This window comes from Rhinoderma darwinii, chromosome 5, assembly GCF_050947455.1.
Source record: "Rhinoderma darwinii isolate aRhiDar2 chromosome 5, aRhiDar2.hap1, whole genome shotgun sequence".
Classification (NCBI taxonomy): domain Eukaryota; kingdom Metazoa; phylum Chordata; class Amphibia; order Anura; family Rhinodermatidae; genus Rhinoderma; species Rhinoderma darwinii.
In genome coordinates this window covers 120,558,606-120,573,123 of record NC_134691.1, presented here as the reverse complement: position 1 = coordinate 120,573,123, position 14,518 = coordinate 120,558,606, and positions in this window count along the sequence as shown.

The following is a 14,518-nucleotide window of genomic DNA, read 5'->3' as shown; positions in this document are numbered from 1 at the left end:
CAAGATTCACTCATCTGTACAAAAACTCAAGATAACGTACGTATCTGCAATGATTCATCACACTAAAAGTTTTCAACATACCTGGATAAAATACTGCGTTCAAGAGATGTGACGTCATGACAGCTAATTCCGGCCTCGGCAATGAATTAATGAACAATGTTTGTAATAATAAGCTTCTTAAGTACCGGCCGTTTTTTGATATTCACTGATGCAAATGCTGTCAGGCCTCCAGCGACAGCTATCAGATGAGCAAACTCCCGCGTTTACGGCACCAAATACTGTTAGCGCAATCATGGGCCAAAATATATTAGACTGAAATTTGTAATGGGTATGTCAACCGATACCCGCCCTCCAGTGATTTATCCAGTTTCCAAATCATAGGTAATAGATATATATACACTACCGTTCAAAAGTTTAGGGTCACTTAGAAATTTCCTTATTTTTGAAAGAAAAGCACAGTTTTTTTCAATGAAGATAATATTAAATTAATCAGAAATACACTCTATACATTGTTAATGTGCTAAATTACTATTCTAGCTGCAAACGTCTGTTTTTTAATGCAATATCTACATAGGTGTATAGAGGCCCATTTCCAGCAACCATCACTCCAGTGTTCTAATGGTACATTGTGTTTGCTAACTGTGTTAGAAGGCTAATGGATGATTATAAAACACTTGAAAACACTTGTGCAATTATGTTAGCACCACTGTAAACAGTTTTGCTGTTTAGAGGAGCTATAAAACTGACCTTCCTTTGAGCTAGTTGAGAATCTGGAGTATTACATTTGTGGGTTCGATTAAACTCTCAAAATGGCTAGAAAAAGAGAGCTTTCATGTGAAACTCGACAGTCTATTCTTGTTCTTAGAAATGAAGGCTATTCCATGCGAGAAATTGGCAAGAAACTGAAGATTTCCTACAACGGTGTGTACTACTCCCTTCAGAGGACAGCACACACAGGCTCTAACTAGAGTAGAAAGAGAAGTGGGAGGCCCCGCTGCACAACTGAGCAACAATACAAGTACATTAGAGTCCCTAGTTTGAGAAATAGATGCCTCACAGGTCCTCAACTGGCAGCTTCATTAAATAGTAGCCGCAAAACGCCAGTGTCAATGTCTACAGTGAAGAGGCGACTCCGGGATGCTGGCCTTCAGGGCAGAGTGGCAAAGAAAAAGCCATATCTGAGACTGGCTAATAAAAGAAAAGATTAATATGGGCAAAAGCACATAGACATTGGACAGAGGAAGATTGGAAAAAAGTGTTATGGACAGATGAATCGAAGTTTGAGGTGTTTGGATCACACAGAATAACATTTGTGAGACGCAGAACAACTGAAAAGATGCTGGAAGAGTGCCTGACGCCATCTGTCAAACATGGTGGAGGTAATGTGATGGTCTGGGGTTGCTTTGGTGCTGGTAAAGTGGGAGATTTGTACAAGGTAAAAGGGATTTTGAATAAGGAAGGCTATCACTCCATTTTGCAATGCCATGCCATACCCTGTGGACAGCGCTTGATTGGAGCCAATTTCATCCTACAACAGGACAATGACCCAAAGCACACCTCCAAATTATGCAAGAACTATTTAGGGAAGAAGCAGTCAGCTGGTATTCTATCTGTAATGGAGTGGCCAGCGCAGTCAGAAGATCTCAACCCCATAGAGCTGTTGTGGGAGCAGCTTGACCGTATGGTACGCAAAAAGTGCCCATCAAGCCAATCCAACTTGTGGGAGGGGCTCCTGGAAGCATGGGGTGAAATTTCTCCCGATTACCTCAGCAAATTAACAGCTAGAATGCCAAAGATCTGCAATGCTGTAATTGCTGCAAATGGAGCATTCTTTGACGAAAGCAAAGTTTGAAGGAGAAAATTATTATTTCAAATAAAAATCATTATTTCTAACCTTGTCAATGTCTTGACTATATTTTCTAGTCATTTTGCAACTCATTTGATAAATATAAGTGTGAGTTTTCATGGAAAACACAAAATTGTCTGGGTGACCCCAAACTTTTGAACGGTAGTGTATCTCTGAGAGAAAAGATGACAGAAAAGACCATGCTTTGTATGTTCAAAATCCTTCTCTGCTTTTATTGCCAAACTCGACGCCCATGGGTAATCAGTCTGCACCTGCTCCTAAGTCTGAGAGAGTGACACAATCTTCTACCAGTCAGGCTGGGAGGCTGAGGAGTGGAAGAGCCTATCACAGCCTGGCCAGACGGAGCTAGCTCCCGCCCTCTGTCTATTGATACCTGCATTTCCTGCTCCTCCTTTGCCTGTGATTCTTTTCTGTTTCCTGGCTCTGCTGCTCCTGCTATGATTATTGACCTTGCTTCATTTTTGACCCTGGCTTTACTGACTACGCTCCTGCTCTGCGATTTGAACCTCGTGCACTCCTGGTTTGACTCGGCTCGTTCACTACTCTTGTTGCTCACTGTGTTGCCGTGGGCAACTGCCCAATTTGCCTTAGCTTCTGTGTACCCTTGTCTGTTTGTCTGTCGTGCACTTATTGAGCGTAGGGACCGTCGCCCAGTTGTACGACGTCGCCTAGGATGGGCCGTTGCAAGTAGGCAGGGACTGAGTGGCGGGTAGATTAGGGCTCACCTGTCTGTCTCCCTACCCCGTCATTACATTATCATTCAGAAGGGGTGTAGGCTTGAGGTTAACCAATCAGAGGCAATGTGACAATATTTCAAATTCAGCCAATTACAGACACATCATTATAATTCTTCACACATCAGGTTTGCAGGTGCTTTATCTCTCTTGGCAAGAATATTTCTGTAAGATGGGGGAAACATTATCATGCATCTTTGCCCTCCTCCCATATCACTCCCTGTCTTCTTCTTCCCTTGAGTTTCGCATGAGAACCAAGGCCAAAGATAAACAATTTTAATAACATGAAAACCTGTCTTAACCCCTTCCCGACATTTGACGTATCCATACTCCAAAGTCGGGTAGGGGAAGTATGGAGCGGGCTCACGGAGTGAACCCACTCCATACAATGCGGGTGTCGGCTGTTTGTTACAGCCGACACTTCAGAGTAAAGAGCGACATCGCTCAATAACGACCGCAGCATTTAAATCATTAGAAAGAGGGGGGCGATCCCCTCTAACAGCTCATCGCGCCCCCTGCAACATAATTGCTGGGGGCAATGGTTGCTATGGCTGCCTGGGGGCCTTCCTCCGGCAGGGCTTAATAGATACCTGTCAGAATCACGATATACTGCAATACATTAGTATTGCAGTATATTATGCAAGCGATCTGACGATCGCTGGTTGTGTCCCCTAGGCGGGCTAATAAAAAAAAGTAAAAATTAGTTAAAGTTTTTTTTTGTGTAAAAAATTATTTTTAAATTAAAAGTTAAAAAAAAAAACCCTTTTCACATTTCCCCCCTAGAGCATAGTAAAAAAATAAATAAATAACCATAATTGGTATTGCCGTGTCCGCAAAAGTCTGAACTGATACAATATATCATTTTTTAACACGCACGGTGAACGCCGTTAAAAAAAAAATAGTAAACGCCAGAATCTCTATTTTTTGGTCACCTAATCTCCCACAAAAAAATGAAATAAAAGGTGATCAAGCCATCGCATGTACACCAAAATGGTATTATTAAAAGCTACAGCTTATCCCGCAAAAAATAAGCCCTCATACCACTTAATCGACAGAAAAATAAAAAAGTTATGGCTTTTGGAATTTGGCGACACAAAATAAATTTTCTTTTTTACACTTAGGTTTTTACTTGTAAAAGTAGTAAAATATAGAAAAAACTATATATATTTGGTATTGCCGTAATCATAATGACCCACAGAATAGTTAACATTTTGTTATAATTGCATAGTGAATTCTGTAAAAACGGCACGCAAAAAACCATGGAGGATTCGCAGTTTTTTTTTAATTTTCTACCCCACAAATAATTTTTTCCCGTTTCCTAGTAGATTATACGGCAAAATAAATGGTGCTACAAAAAACTACAACTCGTCCCGCAAAAATAAAGCCCTCATAGTACTATATTGACGGAAAAATAAAGACGTTATGGCTTTTGGAAGGTCGGGAGGAAAAAAAGAAAATTAAAATCTGAAAAAGGGCTGCGGCGGGAAGGGGTTAAAGGAACAAAAACTTTCTTATTCATTACAAAAGAAACAAGATGAAAACTCCAGACAAGATGGCCGCTGCACAAAATGAAATCATTTAAACATTATTTTAATCACTTTCACAACGTCCACGGAAGACAATGGTGATCGCAGAATCCTTTCCATGGTGAAGAAAAACCACTTGACAACATCTGCCCAAGTGAAGAACCCTCTCCTGGAAGTAGATGTATCAGTATCTAAGTCCACCATAAAGAGAAGACTTCATGAGAGCAAATACAGAGGGTTCACCACAAGGTGCAAACCATTAATCAGCCTCAAAAATAGAAAGGCCAGATTAGACTTTGCCAAATAACATCTAAAGAAGCCAGCCCAGTTCTGGAACAGCATTCTATGGACCGATGAATCTAAGATCAACCTGTACCAGAATGAGGAAGAAAGTATGGAGAAGCCTTGGAACGGCTCATGATCCAAAGCACACCACATCCTCTGTAAAACATGGTGGAGGCAGTGTGATGGCATGGGCGTGCATGGCCGCCAAAGGCACTGGGTCACTAGTGTTTATTGATGATGATACTGAAGACAGACACAGCCGGATGAATTCTGAAGTGTTCAGGGATATACTTTCTGCTCAGATTCAACCAAAAGCAGCAAGGTGGATTAGACGTCGCTTCACAGTACAGATGGACAATGTCCCAAAACATACTGCGAAAGCAACCCAGATGTTTTTCAAGGCAAAGAAGTGGAATATTCTGCAATGACCAAGTCAATCACCAGATCTCAACCCGATCGAGCATGCATTTCACTTGCTTAAGACAAAATTTAAGGCAGAAAGGCCCACAAACAAGCAACAACTGAAGACAGCTGCAGTAAAAGCCTGGCAAAGCATCACAAAGGAGGAAACCCAGAGTTTGGTGGTGTCCATGGGTTCCAAACTTCAGGCAGTCATTGCCTGCAAAGGATTCTCTACAAAGTATTTAAAAAATGTTTTTTTATTTATGGTAATGTTAATTTGTCCTATTACTTTTGAGCCCCTGAAATGAAGAGGCTGTGTAGAAAAATGATTGCAATTCCTAAACGTTTCACAGGATATTTTTGTTCAACCCCTAGAATTAAACCTGAAAGTCTACACTTCAATTGCATCTCAGTTGTTTCATTTCAAATCTAATGTGGTGGCATGCAGAGCCCAAATCATGAAGATTGTGTCACTGCCCAAATAATTATGGACCTAACTGTATAATAAAATATGTACATGTAATAGAGTTTAAGTTAGATAAAAACTAGCTACTTACTTCAAAACGGTAAAATGAATAATAACACGTTTAGGAAGAGAAGGAGAGCCATTAGACCCTGCTCACACTGCGTGTATTTGACGTGTTTTTCAGCGTGTTTCACGAGCCAAAAAAACCCATCTAAAACACGATTTAAGCTTCCCATTAACATCAATAGGAAAGCGCATTGTTAGTGCATATGACACGTTTTTTTATACGAGCATATTTAAAAATGCATTGTGTAAAAAAATTGTGTCAAAGGAATTCTTTGGCACGTAAAACACGCCAAAAACGCGCTTAATTCCTATATGGGAGTCCTAATTACGTGCCAAAGAAACGCACCCGAACTGGGCACAGAAAGCATCGAAAAACACGACGAATACTCGTCAAAACGGCCTGTATTTTAAAAAGCGCATTTGACACGTTTAGGGCACGGCCAGACGTGGCGGAATTGCTGTGGAATTCTCCTGCGGCCGTTTTTTACATTTGTTTCAATACATTTTTAGGGAAGGTAGTTTAGACGTTGCGGAAAACTCTGCTGCGGACCATAGGCTGCGGTGCGGCATTTTCCCTCCGCAGCATGCACTGTCTGTGGCGGAGAAGAAGCGGAATTTCACTGCGGATTTCAGCCTTTGCATTGCAAAAACTGAAATCTGTGGCAAGTCCGCTGTCTTTTCTGCAACATCTGAATTACCTGTCAAATATGCAAATGCTGGTGCAGATTCGTTGCATAAATGCCCCAAATCTGCACCAACATTTGCAGCGGAAAACCTCCGCCACGTCTAGAAGTGCCCAAACGTCTTTTTTTTAGGGCAAGGCCATAGATTCATCTTAACCAAAATGTTAGTACATGTTTGTTCCCATGGATTCCTGTAACAGCTGTATTTCTGCACAACTAAATAGCTTGCTTTAAGGTCAATTAGTAAAGTAAGCAAAGTTGTGAAAGCAGAAGCAGAGGTAGCAAAATCAGCAAATTGGATGTTAATTGTCTTGTTCACATCTCAGAAGCCAGATTATTTATGATGCAAAGCAGGTTGACTCATGTCAGGAAAATGTCTCCGTGAAATAGTTCAGTCAACAGAGGATAATTAAGGATCCTCTGTGTGCATTCAGATTTCACAAATGCCTGAACTTTACAGACAGCTGTTGTGTGCATGGACTTTCAGGTGGAAAAATATATTTTAAATGAAACTAAATTTTTCAGGAAAAAAAATATCTGATTTGACATGATTTTAATTTTACCTATTCTAAAAAGGTTACATGTCCAGAAGTAGGAGGAAACCTGTAGAATCTGCCATTTCTGCCACACTCATAGCTGATAGGTTCATGAAATCAAGCATATAGCCTTGCAATCCTTATCACAAACAAGCCCAAAAAAACAGGCCAGCACATAATTCATAAGATTATTTGTCCTCCATTGAAACATGGACTACCAAGAATTTTTAGTTGCTAAGCTTTATGAGTTATGATTCCATAGCATAGCAACTGCACAAAAACCTGAGATCACAATGTGCAATGGCAAGCATCATTCGAAGTGATGGATCTGTGGAGCAGGGGGTATGCACTCTCTGACGCGATTTGATAGTCTGACAGATGGGTTTAGGTTTCACATTTGCCAGGAGAAAACGTCCTGTCTGAATGAGTATTGCCAACTGTAAAGTTTAGTGGCGAAGGAATAATGGTTTAAAGAATTATGGGCTACCAATTTAGTCGCAATAGTTTATGGTTTTAGCAGGGAAATCTCCATGAATACAGTGAGAACCTTAAATAATGGCTTACCGTGTTTGATATCGAAGAACTTGACTGAACTGCACGGAGCTCCAACCTGAAACTCATCAAATATCTTTGTGATGAACAGGTATGCCAGCTTACCAATTTACACATGTTGCCCAACCTCACCAATATTCTTTCTGCTTAATGGACATGAATAGATGCAACTATGGTTCACTACACTAGAAAATTGGGGAATGGGCAGGGGGGGGGGGTATGGAGTGGGCACCATATCAATATCTTTGGTTTTGGCATAAAATGTTCCGGTGTTCACAGACTTTTTGTCACGCAGTCTAATAATTGCAGTATATTACTCAACTACTGTACATACACTCTGTCTGTTATAACCAATATATTGTATAATGAATTAAATACAATACTGTTGGGTGTCGTAGTATAAATAATACCAAATATATTTTTTTATAATAATCATTTTAACTAATAATTAATAATTAATACAATAAATAAAAACTGAGCAATTAAAATCACACTGGTTTTGTAGGATAAAAACAGTTCATTAATAGACATTCTCAATTGGAAATCTCCATTTACTGAAACTTGAATCTTAAAAAAAAAATCTAAAGTATTCACTCACATGTTTTTAGTGAAACAGCTGTGACTGTAAAAGAATAAACGGAAGAAAAAAAAATATGTGCAACTAGACAATGGAAGCAACAGGCTACATTGTAAACACTATAATAAAACACTTAAAACACCTCCAGGAAAACTGCCTCAAAAGAGACCATTTAATTAACCTCTTTTGTAAATTTTTACAAAAGCATGATGTTCTGAACTAGTTGAAAAGTAATGAAAACAGGTTATCACATGACTGGTACATGTAAAGGCCCTTTTACACTGGGCGATAGAACGCTCATTCCCGATAATTGCCCTGTGTAAACAAGGGAACGATCAGCAGATGAACGAGCAAACGCTCAATTATCTGCTGATCGTATCGTTTTAAAAAAGTGAAACATTACCGCTGTCGGCAGCAAATCTCCCAGTGTAAACAGGGAGACGAGCTGCCAACATGATAATAAGGTATGGGAACCAGCGATCGGGGTAACAAACGCTCGTCCCCATACATAGCTCCATGTGACAGGAGTAAAAAAGCGGCGAAAAACGGCCCAAAAAATCAGAAGCAGAACGCCTCCAAACATCTGCCTATTGATTTTAATGGGAAATACAGCGTTCTGTTCCAACGTGGAGTTGCTAAAAAAGAAACATCTGAATATCAGGAGCAGTTTTCCCTTGAAAACAGCTCCGTATTTTCAGACGTTTTTGATTTTGTGTGTGCACATACCCTAAGAATGATGAAAGTGAAGTGAAGGACTTTTCAGTTGACAGGTTCACACAGCGTGTATTTGACACATTTTTTGGGCGCATTTTAAGTGCCAAAAACCGCATAAAAGAACGCTTGATTACGCTTTTCATTTACAAAATTGGTAAAGTCCGCTGTTAATACATACAATGCGCTTTTTTACACACGCATTTTTAAAAAATGTGTAAAAAAAGAAGGGTCGAGTCAATTCCTTTGAACGTAAAATTTTGCTTAAAAGCGCGCAGAAAATGTGTCAAAAAACACGTGAAAAAGGCATCAAATGCTTGATTAAGCTTTCTATTTACATCAATGGGAAAGCGAGCCGTTAGTTTTTTTTTCGCAAGCATATTTAAAAAACGTGTTGCGTAAAAAAGAACAGTGGGGTGGGGTTTTGTGTGGCGCAATTGCATGTTTGGGCGGATTTGTGTGTGTGTGTGTATGTGTGGGGTGTGCTCGCCGCTGATTCTTCAAAACAGCTAATAAGAAGGATCAGCGGCGCCCGTGCATACTCCGCTGCACAAAAATAGGACCCAGCTCTGCTGCGCACAGTACACACACACAGTTCCGCTGCGAAAGCACACACACAGCTCCGCTGCGCGAGCACACACGCAGCTCCGCTGCGAAGGCGCACACACAGCGTCACTACATGCGCACACACAGCTCTGCTACACGCGCACACACAGCGCTTCTACACAAAGACACACACAGTTGCAACAGGTGTGCGGTGGGGGTCGCGAGGGGGGTTCGCGAGCAGAGGTTTTCGCGAGGGGAATGGTTGCGAGGTGGGTTCACGAGGGGGGGTCACAAAAGGTGGGGTCTGTGAGAGAGAGAGAGGGACAGACAGAGAAACACACCTTACCTGCAGTGTGGCCAGTCTTCATAATGGCGCCTGCTATCTCCCTACAAACCAGCTTCTCTGCTGGGTCACTCTGAACTGCGCTTGCGCAGTACAGAGCCAGATGGCAGATGCAATGAACGGGAGACGTTCATTGTATCCTATGCACTGTGCTGTCGTATTCCATCTGTGTATGTGTCGTTAAGAGACACATACACAGATGAAATAAAACATGGCAGCCACCAGTACAGTAAGAAAGTGTTAATAAAACAAAACATTGTGTGTGAAAAAATAAATAAAGTCAATATAATATTTTATTAAATAAAAACACTTAAATTAATTTAAAAAAATCATGACACTGTCCCTTTAAGATAAGTTTTACCAGAAAAACACAACTCAATATTTATTGGCATTCTTTCTATTAGAACATATTTTAGGCACCATGTCATGTTAGAAGGTCTTGTTGTGCCAAAACAAAGGAAACACCCCAAAAGGACCCCATTTTGGAAACTACACCCCACAAAGAAATCATCTAGAGGTGTAATAAGCCAATAAAACCCACAGGTGTTTCATAGATTTTATTAGAATTGGGCAGTGAAAATAAAAAAAAATATTGTTTTTTTTCCAATAAGATGTAGCTTTAGCTCAATATTGTTCATTGTATGAAAAAATAAAGAAGAAAAGGACCCCAACATTTGTAAAGCAACCTTTCCAGAGTACAGAAATACCCCATATGTGGTCATAAACTCCTGTTTGGTCATACGGCAGGGCTCAGAAGGGAAGGAGCACCAATTGGCTTTTGGAGCGTAAATTTTGCAGGATTGTTTTTTGGGTGCCATGTCACATTTGAAGAGCCCCTGAGGTAACAGTACGTTTGAATGGCTCAGAAGGGAAGAAGTGCCATTTAGATTTTGCTGGAATGGTTTGCAGACGCCATGTTGCATTTGCAAAACCCCTGATGTACCAAAACAAAAATAACACCATTTTAGAAATTACACCCCTAAAGGCATTTATCTAGGGGTATAGTAAGCATTTAGACCCCACATGTGTTTTTCAGAAATTAATACGAAGCGTATGTTGCAAAGTGAAAATTGCAATTATTCCACTGATATGCCATTGCACCGTGCAATATGTTGTGCCATCTTACCCCATAAATTGTTAAGCGAGATCTCCCGGGTATGGCAATGCCATATATGTGGACGTAAACTGCTGTTTGGGCACACTGTAGGACTTAGAACGGAGGGAACACCATTTGGCAATGAGACAATGAAAAACGGCTCTAAAAATGGCTCAAGAAGCGACATGCACTTTTTTTTACGGGGCATTTTTTTTATGCACCATTTTAACGAAACACAGTTTTTCCCATTGAAATCAATAGGCAGATGTTTGGAGGTGTTCAGCCTCCGTATTTTTAGCCGTATTTCAGGGCGTTTACAGCCCGAAAAAAGGCTGAAAATAAGACATGTGTACATACACTTACAAGAGTCGTAACTTTTTAACATTTTCTACTGATGGAGCTATGTGAGGTCTTGTTTTTTGCAGGACAAGCTGTATATTTTATTGGTAGCAATTTGGGACACATGCAACTTTTGATCACTTTTTATTTAATTATTTGAAAGAGGAAATGACCAAAAAACAGCAATTCTGGAAATATTTTCCATTGTTGTTTTTTTCGGCATTTACCTTGCGCAATTAATTAAATATTAAATATATTCTGCAAGTGGATACGATTACAGTGATACCATATATATATATATATATATATATATATGTATATATATATATATATATATATATATATATATATATATATATATTTATATATGTATATATATATATATATATATATATACACTACCGTTCAAAAGTTTAGGGTCACTTAGAAATGTCCATATTTTTGCAAGAAAAGCACAGTTTTTTTCAATGAAGATAACATTAAATTAATCAGAAATACACTCTATACATTGTTAATGTGCTAAATGACTATTCTAGCTGCAAACGTCTGGTTTTTAATGCAATATCTACATAGGTGTATAGAGGCCCATTTCCAGCAACCATCACTCCAGTGTTCTAATGGTACATTGTGTTTGCTAACTGTGTTAGAAGGCTAATGGATGATTAGAAAACACTTGAAAACCCTTGTGCAATTATGTTAGCACCGCTGTAAACAGTTTTGCTGTTTAGAGGAGCTATTCTGGAGAATCTGGAGCATTACATTTGTGGGTTCGATTAAACTCTCAAAATGGCTAGAAAAAGAGAGCTTTCATGTGAAACTCGACAGTCTATTCTTGTTCTTAGAAAGGAAGGCTATTCCATGCGAGAAATTGCCAAGAAACTGAAGATTTCCTAAAACAGTGTGTACTACTCCCTTCAGGGGACAGCACACACAGGCTCTAACCAGAGTAGAAAGAGAAGTGGGAGGCCCCGCTGCACAACTGAGCAACAAGACAAGTACATTAGAGTCTCTAGTTTGAGAAATAGATGCCTCACAGGTCCTCAACTGGCAGCTTCATTAAATAGTACCCGCAAAACGCCAGTGTCAACATCTACAGTGAAGAGGCGACTCCGGGACGAATCGAAGTTTGAGGTGTTTGGATCACACAGAAGAACATTTGTGAGACGCAGAACAACTGACAAGATGCTGGAAGAGTGCCTGACGCCATCTGTCAAGCATGGTGGAGGTAATGTGATGGTCTGGGGTTGATTTGGTGCTGGTAAAGTGGGAGATTTGTACAAGGTAAAAGGGATTTTGGATAAGGAAGGCTATCACTCCATTTTGCAACGTCATGCCATACCCTTGATTGGAGCCAATTTCATCCTCCAACAGGACAATGACCCAAAGCACACCTCCAAATTATGCAAGAAATATTTAGGGAAGAAGCAGGCAGCTGGTATTCTATCTGTAATGGAGTGGCCAGCGCAGTCACCAGATCTCAACCCCATAGAGTTGTTGTGGGAGCAGCTTGACCGTATGGTACGCAAGAAGTGCCCATCAAGCCAATCCAACTTGTGGGAGGGACTTCTGGAAGCATGGGGTGAAATTTCTCCCGATTACCTCAGCAAATTAACAGCTAGAATGCCAAAGGTCTGCAATGCTGTAATTGCTGCAAATGCAGCATTCTTTGACCAAAGCAAAGTTTGAAGGAGAAAATTATTATTTCAAATAAAAATCATTATTTCTAACCTTGTCAATGTCTTGACTATATTTTCTAGTCATTTCGCAACTCATTTGATAAATATAAGTGTGAGTTTTCATGGAAAACACAAAATTGTCTGGGTGACCCCAAACTTTTGAACGGTAGTATATATATATATATATATATATATATGTATATATATATTTCATTTTTTTTTTATGTTTACAGTGTTTGCACAATAAAATCACTTTTTTAAAAAAAAAAAAAACATTTATTTTATTGGTCGCCTCTAAGATCCATGATTTTTTTACTAAACGAAGCTGTGTTCAGGGCTTGTTTTTTGCGGGATGGGCTGTTGTTTTTATTAGTACTATTTTGTATTAAATGTGACTTTTTGATCACTTTTTAGTCCATTTTTTTGGGAGAAGATGTGACCTAAAAACAGTGATTCTGGAATGGCATTTCATATGTTGTTTTTACGGCGTTTTCTGTGCGGGATAAATGACATGATAGTTTTATAGGTCGGATTGTCATGGATGCAGCAATATCAATTATGTATAGTTTTTTTTTGTTTTGTTGTTTCCAATGAAACAGTCATGAAGGGAAAAAACATCTTGTGTTTTTTTAACTTTGAAACTTTTATTTTTTTGTTTTTATTCAACATTTTTAAAAAACTTTTTTCTTTTTTTACTTTTTTTTGTCCAACTAGGGGACTTGAAGGCCTGCAACACTGATCTCTATACTAATATATTACACTGTCTATGTAGTGCTATGTATTAGAGCTGTCAGTGTGACACTGTCATAGGCCTCCCTATTCGGCAAACTTGGAGGCCATAGTCAGGCCTCTGGTTGCCATGCCAACAATCGGCACAACCGCGATTGCGTTGATGTGGTGCCGATCTGCTACAAACCTATTAAATTCAGCAGTCGCTATTGACCGCCACATTTAAGAGGTTAAATGCAGCCATCTCCGGCATTGGACCGCTATGATGGGTCCATTGCCAGTGACAGGGGAGTGTCAGCTGTCGGCAATAGCTGATCTCCAAGTTCCCAGACACTGTCCGTTATGAAAGTGATCTCCGGGAACGGTTCAGTAGCTGTATGTCCTGGTGCGACAAATAACCTTTCTCCAGGATGTACAGTTACTGACTCAAACGGGTAGTAGTTAGTAAAGGAACAAGTGCAAATGCTCATTGTTAAATGTATATTTGTAAACAGATAAAAATTGTTATTCCTGACGCGACGGTGAGAACTATATAATTAAAAAGTTTAAAGAATAACCAGCACATACTGTTTTTAAAATTATATTTAACTCCTTCCCGCTGCAGCCACTTTTGACCTTCCTGACAGAGCCTTATTTTTCAAATCTGGCATTTTACTGTATGTGGTAATATCTTAAGAATGCTTTCATCTATACAATCGATTGTGAGATGGTTTTCTTGTGACACTTTGGACTTTATGTTACTGGTAAAATTTGGTGGATACATTTAGTATTTCATTGTGAAAAACACCAAAATTTGGTGAAAAATTGCAAAAAATATCATTTTTTTTATATTTAAATGTATCTGCCGATAATTATACCACACAAAATAGTTGCTAATTAGCATTTTGCTTATGTACTTTAGATTGGCATTGTTTTTTGAACATCCTCTTGTGTTTCCAGGATATTACAAGGCTTAGAACTTTAGCAGAAATTTCTCACATTTTCAAGAACATTTCAAAAGGCTATTTTTACAGGGGCCAGTTCAGTTGTGAAGTGGCTTTGAGAGGCCCATACAATACAAACACCCATGAATCACCCCCATTTTAAAAACTGCACCCCTCAAAGTATTCAAAACAGCATTTAGAAGTGTCTTAACCCTTTAGGCGTTTCACAAGAATTAAAGCAAATTAGAGGTGAAATTTACACTTTCATTTTTTTTCTGCAGAAATTAGTTTCTAATCCATTTTTTTGTAGCACAGAAGGTTTTAACCAGACAAACGCAACTCAACATTTGTTTCCCAGATTCTGCAGTTTTTAGAAATATCCCACATGTGGCCCTAGTGTGGTAATGTATTAAAGCACAGGCCTCAGAAGCAAAGGAGCACGTAGTGGATTTTGGGGCCTT